Below are 12,912 nucleotides of genomic sequence, written 5' to 3' on the forward strand. Positions count from 1 at the left end.
CAGCGATGTCCGTCCATTATTCTATACAGTTAAAAACAATAATCGAAACTAGTTGCTTAAAAGTAAAGTAAGGAGACCAGCGGGAGATGCGGTGGGTGACAGGCGGCAAATACCCACAGGCACCCGTGTGCCCGTGCCCCGCAGCTCCGAGCCCTGCAGCGTGACCTCTGCCTGCCGCCCCGGAGAGCTGCCTGCCGCTCTCCCCGGCCCTTTACCTCGAGAAAGGGTCGTTCCGGATTATTCTACTGTTAGCAATAGTCATTGCTCTGTCCGGGAATAGTTTAAGGCGTAAAACTGAGGCAGTGAAAAGACATTAGTCTAATGGGGTTTGTCGTGTAGAAGCTGTTGATATTATGTTGTCATTCATCTCATTTAAAGTCCGAAGAAACGCATTCATGAGATTGTTTCTTTATTTTTTTTCCCCTTTCTCCCCCTTTCTTGCTGTTTTAAAAACATCGCTTTCTTTGGCTGTTTGCTTTAGGGGCTTTTCATCTGCGTGTTTCAGATAAGAAAAGAAATCAGATTCTTTTATTTTTCGATTGGATCCGAATTCCTTTTGATGTCCCCATTTAGTGCCTTTGACTTCTCCTGTGAATGGCAGCCTTTTGTTGCCGTCCTACATGCCCTTTAAGAAATTCTCCCTTAAACGCCTGGTACCCGCTGATGGATCCGTTTTCAAATGGACCAGAAGGAAAATGCAAGGAGCGAGAGGCCCGTTTCCTTAGTAATTGCTCGCGTTTGGGTGAAAATGCAGATATTTTTGTCTGATGTGGGAGTATTGGGAGCAAGAACATCAGCAGGGGTTTAAAACAAAGATTGTCAGCTGCGATCTCGCTGCACAAGGCGAGCAGCTCGCTTGATTGCGTTTGGTGTCAAAGTTGGGGTATCCTCCAAAGCGGGGAGCGACGTGCAAAACCTCCCGACGGCCAGAGCCGCGCCGGCGGAGCGGGGGCAGCGTCCCAGGCCGGCCGGCCGCCCGCGCCCGCCGAGCCGCCGACAGACGGCCCGGGAGCGGCCGGCCCACCGCCCCCGCCGCCCTGCCTCGGCTCCCCTCTGGTCACAGCCGTCTGCACAGCTATTTCGGCAGCATCGCTAGGAAAAAGAGTTTACGCGTGATATATATCTGCGTATATATTCATATATATGTGAAAAGTTGGATGGATGGGTGGGTGGCTGTGTGGATGGATGGATGGATGACTGCCTGTGTGTATACCCAAATATCGCTGGCGCTAAAGAAAGATTTGCGTCTCCCACATTACACTTCGGAGGAAGCTACTGTAAAATAAATTCGCCATCCGAGAGTGCCAACGCCCCTCTGCTCCGAGGCTCGGCAAGCAACGAGGACATCGCACCCAGCCCAAGGTGCCTTTCGGAGACCAAAAGCTAAAACTCACAGGCATTCCCAAAATATATATATTTTCAATCTTAAATAAGGAACTTTTTCCCCATTTTGCCTCTTGGAGCTTTAAATATCTTTGAAATAATCGGTAAGCTATTAGAAATGATTTTCAAGAAACGATTTCAAGGTCCGTGGAGCAGCACCAGCCCCGTGTCCCGCAGAGATCCATTCGCTAAGCCGGAGCCCGTTTTCTCCTCCGAGTACAGCGTTTTTTCTTGTCACTCGCCAGGGCTACATCGTCGCAAAACCATTTCCTGACCCTTTTCGGTTTTTCCCTTTCCTTGTACAAACTCTCCGGTTTTACACCATTATGTCTCGGGACACCGAAGGATAATTAAAAGCTAACAGAAATAGCAAAAAGTCGGATACGTGACTTAGAGCTGTTTACTTCCACCCAGCAGAGCTCGGGGTTGTGATGGGAAAAGGCTGGGGTGAGCCTTTGCGGGGGACCGGCACAGGTCGAAGGGACGGAAAGGCTAGCGCTCCCGGCAGGTACTGAAATCTCAGCCCCTCGCTTCTCCTTCTTTTTTTTGGCAAGACACTGCAGCGGCCGACCTGAAAGCAACCCTTTTCGCATGGGGAGCTCTCCAGGACAGATACCTTCTCCCCCCAAGCAGCAAGAGCTAACCAGGGTCCTCCAAGTCATCTATTCTCCAAGGAAAAAAAGCTCACACTGCGACAGGGGGGAGAAAAAAAAAAAAAACCCAAGCAAGATTTTCTCTAGAATACAAATGTGGGAGAAAAGGTTGCGTATATTTGGAAACAAATTTGTAGCCAGACATAATATTTCGATTCTGCAAAGACAATGGCAATAAGAGCGGAGCGAAAGGTGCCTTACTTACGTTTTAGGCGAGCGCCTTCCCTTCCGCACTGACCTGCCTCCTGTGCTGTAGATTATTTTATACATTTCTCCCAGATACACTTATAAACAAGTGGAAATTTTGCATCCTACCCGCACCATTTTATACATGATGAGCCATCAGTAATAGGATTATTAAACAAAAACCGTCTGAGGCGCTGGCGTTAACCTTTTTTAAAATGGCTAATTAGGTTTTGCACAGAAAAATTAGATTTAACATTGCTTACATTGCCTACATTTTCAGTTGATGCTACAATAATTTGGGGGGTAGGACGGGTAAAACAATTCGAAGACATAATAAAAAATTAACTATTTTAACATATATTATAGGTCCCCTACACTAGGATAAGGCAAAGAATATTTTCATGATCAAATATTATATACATAAAACTAATTATCTCTCGCTGCTGCCTCCATCAATTACGCGGGAGAACAGAGCGGTGCAGAGCGCCCTCTGGTGGCTGACTGCCGGAACGCGCTGGGCGCAGCCACCCCGCCGGCTCCTTCCCTCCTCCGCCCTTTCCTAATTTTGGCGGGGGGTAAATGTCCTTTTAATTGATCTGCAGCTAGAGCTACATTCGTACACAGAAAATAGGGAGGATGCGGATTATTTGATCTGGGCTGTTCTCCATAGAGGTAGTTACAACAGATGGTATGGGGTACTTGTGAAAGTAACACATTCTAGACAAAGAGATCTATCTCCTTCCTTCCTCCCTTCCTTCCTTCCATCTTTTCCCCTTTCCTTCACTCCTTCCTCCTTTCCTTCTCCCCTTCCTCCCTTCCTTCACGTTTCCTGCCTTCCTTCTCCCCCTCCTGCCTTCCTTCCTACCTTCCTCCCATCTTTTCCCCCTTCCTTTACGCCTTCTTCCTTTCCTTCCCCCCTTCCTCCTTTCCTTCCCCCTTCCTTCACGCTTCCTGCCTTCCTTCTCCCCTTCCTTTCTCTCTATTCCTCCCCCTCGCTCTCTGGAGAGCCTCATCACATTTTCTCTCAGAACCTTTCGTGTACCCACAAGCCGGGCACAGAACGCCACGGTCCTGCAGCGCCCGCGGATTTCTCCCAAGAGCGGGGCTGTCCCAGGGGCTGCTGGCACCGCTTGCGCGGCCGGCTCTGCCCGCGGGTGCGGGTGGCTGCCCCGCCCCGCGCCCACCAGTGACCTTCCCCCTGGTGGGGGGTCGGGACCTCGGTCCCCGCGGAGCTCCGCGGCGCGGAGAAGCCGCGCATCTCCCGCCCGAAGGCGCTGGGCGGCTGCTGGCTCTCGCCGGCGCTTCCCGCCCCTGCTGCTGCGGCCGCCTGCTTGTATGTGCGGTTTTTTTTACGAGAGCTAAGCGGCGGGGAGCGTTCCAAAAAGCTCAGCGATGCCAAGAGAGGCAAGTCAGCAGCATTCAGCCGGCTGCCAGTTTTCACGTCGTCCCTTTCTCCCACCGTTGTCAGGAACAGCCTTTTCATTGACTCCGGCTTTTGAAAAGGAAAACGGGCAGCCAACATCGGCAGCTTCACCTCAGAAGAGTCTGCAGATAATCTGGGGGAAAGAAACCTATCTTTAATGCCTGCCTTACTCCCTCCCCTAGCTATTTACCAGAGATAGCTTGCTTTTCATCGTGGTTTAACGAGCAACACGTAGACCACCTGAAAGGGCCATCAGGGAAGGAAAAAGCTTTCAGCTGAAACCAACTGGAAAATGTAGACAGTTTATCCCACACTGCAGCATTCATTGCTAAACTGCGTGCCTGCTCCTCATCTATATGGTGGGCCGCTCGGTTTGCAGGATCTTTGCAGGGAAAGGCAGTAAAATGGAGACATCTGCCCAGGAAGGGCAGCAGGAAGCAAAATACATCAGAAGGCACTTGACTGAGGTTTTCTGAAATGGGAAAGATAAGAGAGTATCAGTCCTTTTTAAAAAAATCTTATTCTATCAGAACAGATAACAGATAAGAAGGTGCAGTACTTAGAACAAACAAAACATTATTCAATTTAACATTTAAAATGCAACATTAAAAGCGTTCTATCATCATATTAAATACTCACTAGCTAAGCCTACTCTGGAGGCACAAGAGTGTCTGTCCACTCTTACAGGTTGCTCTTCCCCTATGAAAGCTTTACTGAGCATCACGTAACTTCCTGATGTCGCCATTGCGGCTCTCAATTATGTCTATGGTGTTCAGTCTCCCTAGGACCACGCTTTGTGCTGCTCCTACGGCCTCGTTTTTTAGCAGGAAAGCCCTTCAGTTTTGCTGTTCTGAGGCTACAGGCTGCACTCACTGACTCCTGCACTAAAAGCAGCGTTTGGTTGAAATCTAGGCTACATAGGTGAACAGTGTGATACTGTAGGGAGACAGCCGAGGAGGCTGTAAATGAGCACATTTCGCTTTGGCTAATTTAGTCTTCTCGGAGAGCTTTACAACGTCTAATTTGAGTGATCTCTTTTACAGGTATCTTTCGTGGCACTGTACTGAGCTGTGTAGACATACCCTCAGGCAGGACAGCAATCCTCAAGACTCTTCTCTGATCCATAAGCACCACGGTTTATAGGAAGGGAGAGAGAAACACTATAGCAGCCCCCCACCTCTGTGACCCAGAACATGTGCTGCCCTCCACAAAATCTGCGGAAGTATCTGAAGTATACAGATAACTGCATTTTCCCCACAGGCATACAAATCTGTTTACCAGCATTTCAGGACTTCCCCCCTGCTGGTGTGTACCTCCCAGCTAACCACTACTGGCACCTACAAACTAGGTATCTCCTCACCTTATTTTCCCAAGAAGCAGGGTCTGGTGGTCAAGCGCAGGGCGTGCCTGTTTCACACCTCCACCATATTGTATCGCAGTTTCTTACCTGCAGGTTCCTTCCCCTAATTTCATCTCAGGCTGTTTTCAGGGACTCCGTTAGGAGTGGTTAGAAGGTGATAATCTAGTCATTGGTCTTCCGTAGCACCCTTCTGTGCAGAGACAGGTGGTACTTAACAGACTGTATATGCCCCGATTTGCAGACTAATATTCATTTAATCACCCAGGAAATAAACAAACCCTTTTGTACTCAATCATTATCAATATAGCAACAATAAATGGAAAAGGCGATTTTATTAAAATCCAGGCCTCTCCGTCCTTTTCCACACACAGCGTTTATCTCAGCCATGTTCAGTAATATATTACAGACGGACATTTTGAATGGAAGTATGCAAATATTTGGAATATAAGACTGAAATATCCTACCTTTCTTTCAAAATTTGCTGTATTATGTTAAGTCTGCTGCTGCTAGAACAGACTACAAATATATCGAGCTTAACAACTTTCTCTAAGGACCCTAAATCTTGGTATATAACGCAGAAGGTTTTTTATTGAAAACAAACAACTGAAATGGCCCATTAGGACAGTTAGCCCAGAACCCTGCCTTGCCAGGTTCATTGCTTACAGTCAGGACCAGTGCTGTAATGCAATTACGTGGCTGTGTACTGTGCGGCATCTTAGGAAAATATATCTGCTCATATGTCTGTTTTTCTCTGGTAAAAAGAGCTTGTGGACAGCTTGATGGCAGGATATGGCTGGTCTTTGTGTGCGGCGATAGCCAGACTGATGGTAAGGATTAAAGACTAAACGCTGTTATTGCCTGTGATTTTATTTGGTTTTGAGTAACATTTTGAATATTTTTTATTTCTAAGTGGTCTGTATTTGCCCATACCTATTTAATCATTACAGTGCTCCTTGGCAGGGTTTTGGCCCATTCCCAGAGATGGGCATAATTTGGGAGGAAAATATGTACCTGGGACTGTTCCCAATAAGTAGTTCTGGCACAGTATGCAGGCAGAGGTTGTATATTTTATCCTTATACCCAGAGAACAGACCCTGGCCCATTTTATTTAGTTATGTTGACAGTAATTTTCTCATACAGTCTTTTATAAACACCTGAAAGAATGAGTAAGTTCTTTTTATCCCGATTGTCTCGTTTTGAGTGGATCTTGAAAGGTTATTAGGTAAAAGCCTTGCATCAAATAATTTCCTACCATGCAGTCAAACACCCAGGAGAAACTAATTCCATTCTGATGGAATCAGAGTTTAGAGTATGAATAAGATTTCATTTGGTTACAGCTTTTGTAAAAAAAAATCTTGCAGCAGAAACATCTTTAATTAGTATAGTAACTATTAAGATCTCAAAAGCAATTTGGATCTTGAGCAGGAAATTTCCCTTATGCAACTGCACAGAGTTGATAAAGTTGACTTCCCCAGCTAAAACGTCCCATCGATAAAGCCACTCTGAGCCTAGCGCATGACATGGACATGGAGAAAAAGGGCCAGAACACAGGGTTTGCATTACCTCTACAGCTTCTTAGTTTCAGTAATGGGCATGAACCCTGTTTGCCCAGGGTAAGTCAGAAGGTGCCTGTGTATTAGTGTCTCAGTGATAACTCACAGGCTAGGTAGTCTACATTGCTAAATCAAAAAGGACTAAGCAGTATGACTGAGTCCAAATGACCAAACAACTTGTGTCCACGCTGCTTTCTCGCTCCTTTACAGATTTGCTTTGGAGAAAGTTAATGACAGCAACTAAAGCAGAAACAGGGAACGAAGTAGGAGCTGGCAGTGTGGACGCTCTCCCACGACTGCTCAAATTCACTTTCTGAATCTTTTTTATTAAACACTTTAAATGCCTCCAGTGTCACGCTGACAACCCTGGATTTCTGGTGCAATGAGGAATGATGATGTGGAGTCACCACATGAATATCTATAGTCATATTTATACTTTCTATCCTGGTCTGAGGTGCACATAATATCTCCAACGTAACCTCACCTAGGGACTGCTGGATGACTATGTGGGATGGAGTGTAGAGAGTGGCCGGGAGTCCATGACTTCCCTAAATAGGCAGGAAAAGGGTCTTTGCAGATAGGTCTTTGAATTAAGACTGTCATTGCATTTTGTAAGGATGTGTTTCAGCAGCCTCATTAACAGTTATGAAACTAAGGCACAGGGGTGCTGTCATTTATACTCATCTAAGGATGTAAGTCAGTAGCACAAAAGGAGTGAAATCGAGCCTCCTCATCCACGGGTTCTTGCTGTAGTTGAAAATGTAACTCAAACTCTATTTCATTTAGAAAAATATTTGTCTTTTCTAGTTGCTTTTACTTTTAGACTGATAAACACACTGAATTGTGTGGTGATTTTGTTACCTAGACAAATATCTACAAGGAACAAGTATGAAACCACTAAACTGATTTTCACTTATGATTTTAAAACAAGATTTCACAGTAGGTCTCTAGAGGCGAGATCTAACCAAAGATTAATCCCAAGTCACCTAAATGTTTGGTATTAGCCTTAGGAAGTTTATTCTTCATAAAATAAAGCTCTATTTTGATACCAGATGTTAATGCCTTTATTCAAACTGATCTCAGCTGGATAGCATTACTGAAAAAGCTTTTAGCAACCGATAGAAATTGAAGCACTATCTCTATTTGTGTATAACTAATACATATGGTAGACATCGTTTAAAGTATTTCTCAAACTAGACGGCTTGATACTCAATACTCAAATAGGAAAGAAAAACTATTCACACTGATCTCCAGAGCAGAATGAAATCAGATGACTAGCGACTGAACAAGCTAGGTTCATGAAAACAATCTTTGAATATTATGGGTTGAATATAAAGAACGCACAGAACAGATCAAATCCAAAATGCAATACTGTATTTCTATTCACTGGGTATCAATGTGCCCCTTTTATCGGTCTTTCAGAATCCGAGGAAGTCGTGATTAGATGGCATGAGTGTTCCATTTTCAAAAGAATAGATAAATAGCATGAAAGTCCCCTTAAGAGTTTAAGAAGAAATCCCCCCCACACTATTTCTGGTTCCTAGTAAACTTCGCTGTTCTTTGAGAAATACCATTCCTTCAAGATATCATGCAATTCTACATCTGCAAATGCCAGAAATACTCGGATGCCAACACCACTGAAAAAGTCCTTCAATATATTAAATACTTCCCCTAACTACCCTTCTTGTCACAAATATTATTCACTATTCATTTCTAGTGACCTTTTTTGCAGTGTTAGATTGGTTTATACTTTAAACAAGAAGAATCTTAGTGCGAGGGTCTCCAATGAAATTTTCTGAGATAATTACACAATGATGAACAGAACTCACCACTAGTATTTTGCGATCATCATCATTCTATGCTTTACTGCTTTTGTTATCACCACCTCTAAAGGCCTCAAATGAGGCTATTGAGACTTGGCTAAATGCTGCACTTGCTCAGATGAAAAGAAATCTTGTTTTTTCTTCCCGGGCTTTTGCAGTCTGAGGCCCTGGCTGAAGTAAATGGGGCCAAGTTAACCAAATTAAGCACACCTGTAAGTGTTTACTGAAAAAATACAAATGTAGCGCCCCATTTAGTTTTCAAGAACAATGAGTAGACACAATCCAGTTTCTGGATAATTAGAAATCTGGATTATCATGAACGAACTTACTTGAAAGGCACGGTAGGAAGTTACTATTCCAGTACACATGTAATACAAATTAACAGATCATAATGCTTTAAATCTCCATTAAATCAAACACCGAGAAAACTGCAGAAACAGGAAATTCACCCACGTTTCTTCATCCATTTACTACATAAGAAGTCTTAATAACTCCAGAATTCCAAAATATGTTTCAGAAATAAGTTTACTAGCAATTTGCTATGTTATTGAGGTTGCGCTCCCCAGTTTCTTCATTCACTGGGGTTTAGTGAGAGGAATCATAGAATCATAGAATGGCTTGGGCTGGAAGGGACCTCAAAGATCATCTAGTTCCAACCCCCAAGGAAGACTTGAACTGCACCTGATACGATGTCCTTATCACAACAGAATCAGTTGTGAGGTTTTCCAGCACTAACTGGGACATAATGAAAACAGATCTGTCTTCTGACCTAGCTATCTTTTGTAGAGCAAGAGATGGCATCTTCAGAAGAGATGAGAAACCAGAGCCTATTCTTTTGGCGTAACATAACATATTTGATCACTAACCATGCCTTTCCCTTTAGCTACTATTTGGCCCTCCATTCTCATTTTTTATCAGTTTTGCAATGTTTAGTCTTTTCTCTGGGCCATCCACTGAACACAGGATACCATCCTGATAAGAGGATTAATATAAAAGACATGTGTCCTCATGATGGGCATGTGTTTGACCAAGAAAAGAGGATAAAAAGCTGTTTATTTTCTTATGCTAAATATTTTTTTCATGTATCAAATGCCTATTTTAAATTATATTCTAATTAGAAGTAAAAATACTTTAGGAATAGAAATGCATTAACTTGATGATTCACTCATAAATTTAACATCAATCAGAAGTTACAATTAGAAGACAGATCTACATGTTCTTATTTATATTCTGTTTTAACTCATCTGTGTTTGACTTTTGAATGATTATGTTATTGCTAAGTGATAAATCCTCTGATAAGCACTATGCAAAGCCAAGACAAATAAATATTTGATTGACACAAGTTTTATTTTATTGCATGAGCTGATGCTCAGAGGTGAAGATAATTAAATTTTATGGTTTATGCCTGAGGCACCTCTGGTTTAAAAACGTTGTAAAATAGCCTGATGATATTTAATAGTTAGAAGTGCACACTGCTACTATAGGATAGTAAGGTCATTAGACTAGCAAATGTTATCAATGTTCATCTTTGTTCTGGAAAAACATTTTTATTTGCTTCTTTTAAGCTGAGGTCTTAATAAAAGCAGGTGCACTGGAAAATATTCTTGAGGAAGCGGGTTTTACATCGGACTGTAGTTAATTTGGGCAGTCAGACCTATTATAGTTACCATGTTTTGAACCCTACAGTTCTGACAGCATCCTTATCTTGGCCATGGACAACTCCAAAAAGTTGGTACCATGTTGGGTGAATAATTGATGTTCTGGCCAAAAGTGCCACATCTTTGTTGTGGATTTCAAGAGGGCAAGCTCCATGACCTGCTCTCTGTTCATATTTCAGGCTGATAGCTTAGCTGTACCTTAGGTTCAAAGCATCCAGAAGGTACTGAGGAAAGGCTGATCTTGGGATTACAGCTGATAACAAGGTTCTGACTTGCTTGGCTTGGATGGTGCCCAGAATACATCCAAAAGGAGGCCAAAGACTGGGACTTGACCTTTGGAAAGATTCAGTGAAGTTTGAGAGATTGGCGTTTGGAAATTCAGATGAAAGCCAAGATTTTACCTTGTGCTTGGAGACAGCACTGACAGGCCTTTCTCCTGCCTGGTGACTTGTATTCTAGACACTTGTAAGAAGCTTTTGTTTCCAGCTCCAAAGTGGGGGGCACGTTTTTAGGGAAATTTTAATCATTTGACTATGAGATCCACTATGGCATCTCATTTCAGTCACAAAACCTCAGAGATGCTTTTTTCCAGCCATCTTGCAAAACTGTTTTCCCTCAGAAATTGCAGAGTACGTTTTTGTTTTGAGGTTATTAAAAAACAATCACAAAATAATTTAATTTCCATCTGTTTGAATAAAAACCCATGATGGAGAAACATTTTTGCTCTGAAAAATTGACTATTATTTAGAATTTTAATATATCGGCACTATCAGCATTTTTTTCAGGTAAAAATGAAAATAGCAGTAGATCTCAAAGGATGCACTAACCACTGAAATTTTCTTCATTTTGTGGATATGTTCATAGTGTCCTTTAAACCAAAACAGTAAAACCAATCATGTCTGGTACTGTTTCACGCCTCCCAACGAATGGATATAATTAACTGAAACCCTTTAAGGATGATTCAAAGAGAGTTTCTCCTTAACATCCCAGGAGGAACCATCTGGGCTGTCAAGCTGTATAAACTTACTAAACTCCATTTTAAGGGTATTTAGATGTTTTAATTCCACTGTTCTCACTGGAAGGCTGTTACAGATTCTGATTGTTTGATTAGGAGGCTGCTTCTTGTTTCTACTCTACATGAATAGCAATTTATACCCATTTATTTTTGTATGAACTTCAACTGAACTAACTGCATGCCTGTCCTGTTGTTACCTAATACAGAGCAATTCTTTTCTACTGTCCTCTCATAAAATCAGTTATTCCCCTGAGGAATACAACTCTATACTTCTGTTTCAGTTTCTTATTCTTGAACTTATGTCGCTAGACCTGTACAGTGTGTTCTAGGTGAGGTTTCATCTGCGCCACATACAATGGCAATAATATTTCCCTCTTTCTTCTTATTGCCCAGAGGATCACGTTTATCCCTCACATTGCCTATCATTTTAGCAGCTCATATTCATGCTTTGGTAGTCTGGTACCTTCACCTCCACCTGGGTCATTACCAGATGATGCTTCTTTCCATTAGCAGTTTTCCTGAGACTAGATGGTTATGATTTTGCATTTAGTACTACTGAATGTGGTCTTGTTTCTATTTCTCAGGCCCTTGAAGCCATACAGATTTTTTCTGCATGATAAAGCAATCTATTTGTCTTGAAGATGCCTCCTATCTTTCCAAGACTGCAGATAACCCTATCTCCGTACTAATACCTATGCCATTATGCAATTATGTGCAAAATGAACAAGCACAATCTTGTAATTTGTCTTTAAGGAACTACATTAGTAAGTACCCATCAGTCGTCTTCTTTTAATCTTTGCCATCTTTGCCAGAGCCAGTTCCTTACTTACTTGTGGTTCCTCTAACACCCTTCTCCATTTCCACTAGCAGTGCCATGCAGCATCATGCCATTTTTTTAACTGATGAGATAGCTGAAATCTATCTACATTTCCTTTTTATAGAAAAACAACTCCATCTGACATTTTTCATAAACTTATATTGACTTTTAGCTGATTTACAATTTAATTCTTTTATTTTTTAATTGTTACATTAAGAAATCTCATCCATTATATTTATTTCCAATATCTTTTCTCAAGTATGTATTCATTCAGATCTGTGTGAGGGTGGTGGCATCAGTAGCAACCTCCCTGTCTTCTCCTCCAGTAGCCTACACTACCTAAAATTGAGATTTTTTCCTCCTGGCCATTTTAAGAGGCTGGGGAAGGAATTACAGACATCCTGCTATAGCATGTATAATTTTTATTTTCTTATTTCACCTGTACTTGAATTCCTCTGTATAGATGACCTCATTAACCATTTACTTAATTTATTGATGGATATTCTTGCAAACTATAAAAAGCTTAGATAAATATCTTTTGTTTATTCTTCAATTTATTTTAAACCATATCAACTTGCAATTGCTCAGTCCAGGGTTATTTTCAATAAATGGTTATCTTACAATATTTGTATTATTTCCAAAACCAAGATTGATGTAGCAGCTCAGCTTGTTGATGCAGTGTTGATGAGGAAGTTTGTGAGCTGTAACACTTCAGAATTGCTGCACTGTATGGTTACAAATAACCTGTATTCTTTCATCTGTATCTTAGAAATCAACATTTTTCATAATGATGGAATTCCTGAGAACATTGATTCTGTTATTAACCTCCACTGTTACTCACCACTTTAATTTCTATGAATCCTTAAGAGTCCTTATCCTTCGGTACCCCTTAGCAATCATGCCTGCTGTTCCATCATGTATTTGTTATCCTGACAATGGTGGATGTCACACCCATCACTAGTTGTTCCAGTTTCTTCATTTTTGATGCTTAAGACCCTCACTTTTCACAGAATCATACAAATATTGATCGGAAGGGATCCC

Source organism: Calonectris borealis, chromosome 4, assembly GCF_964195595.1.
Source record: "Calonectris borealis chromosome 4, bCalBor7.hap1.2, whole genome shotgun sequence".
NCBI lineage: Eukaryota > Metazoa > Chordata > Aves > Procellariiformes > Procellariidae > Calonectris > Calonectris borealis.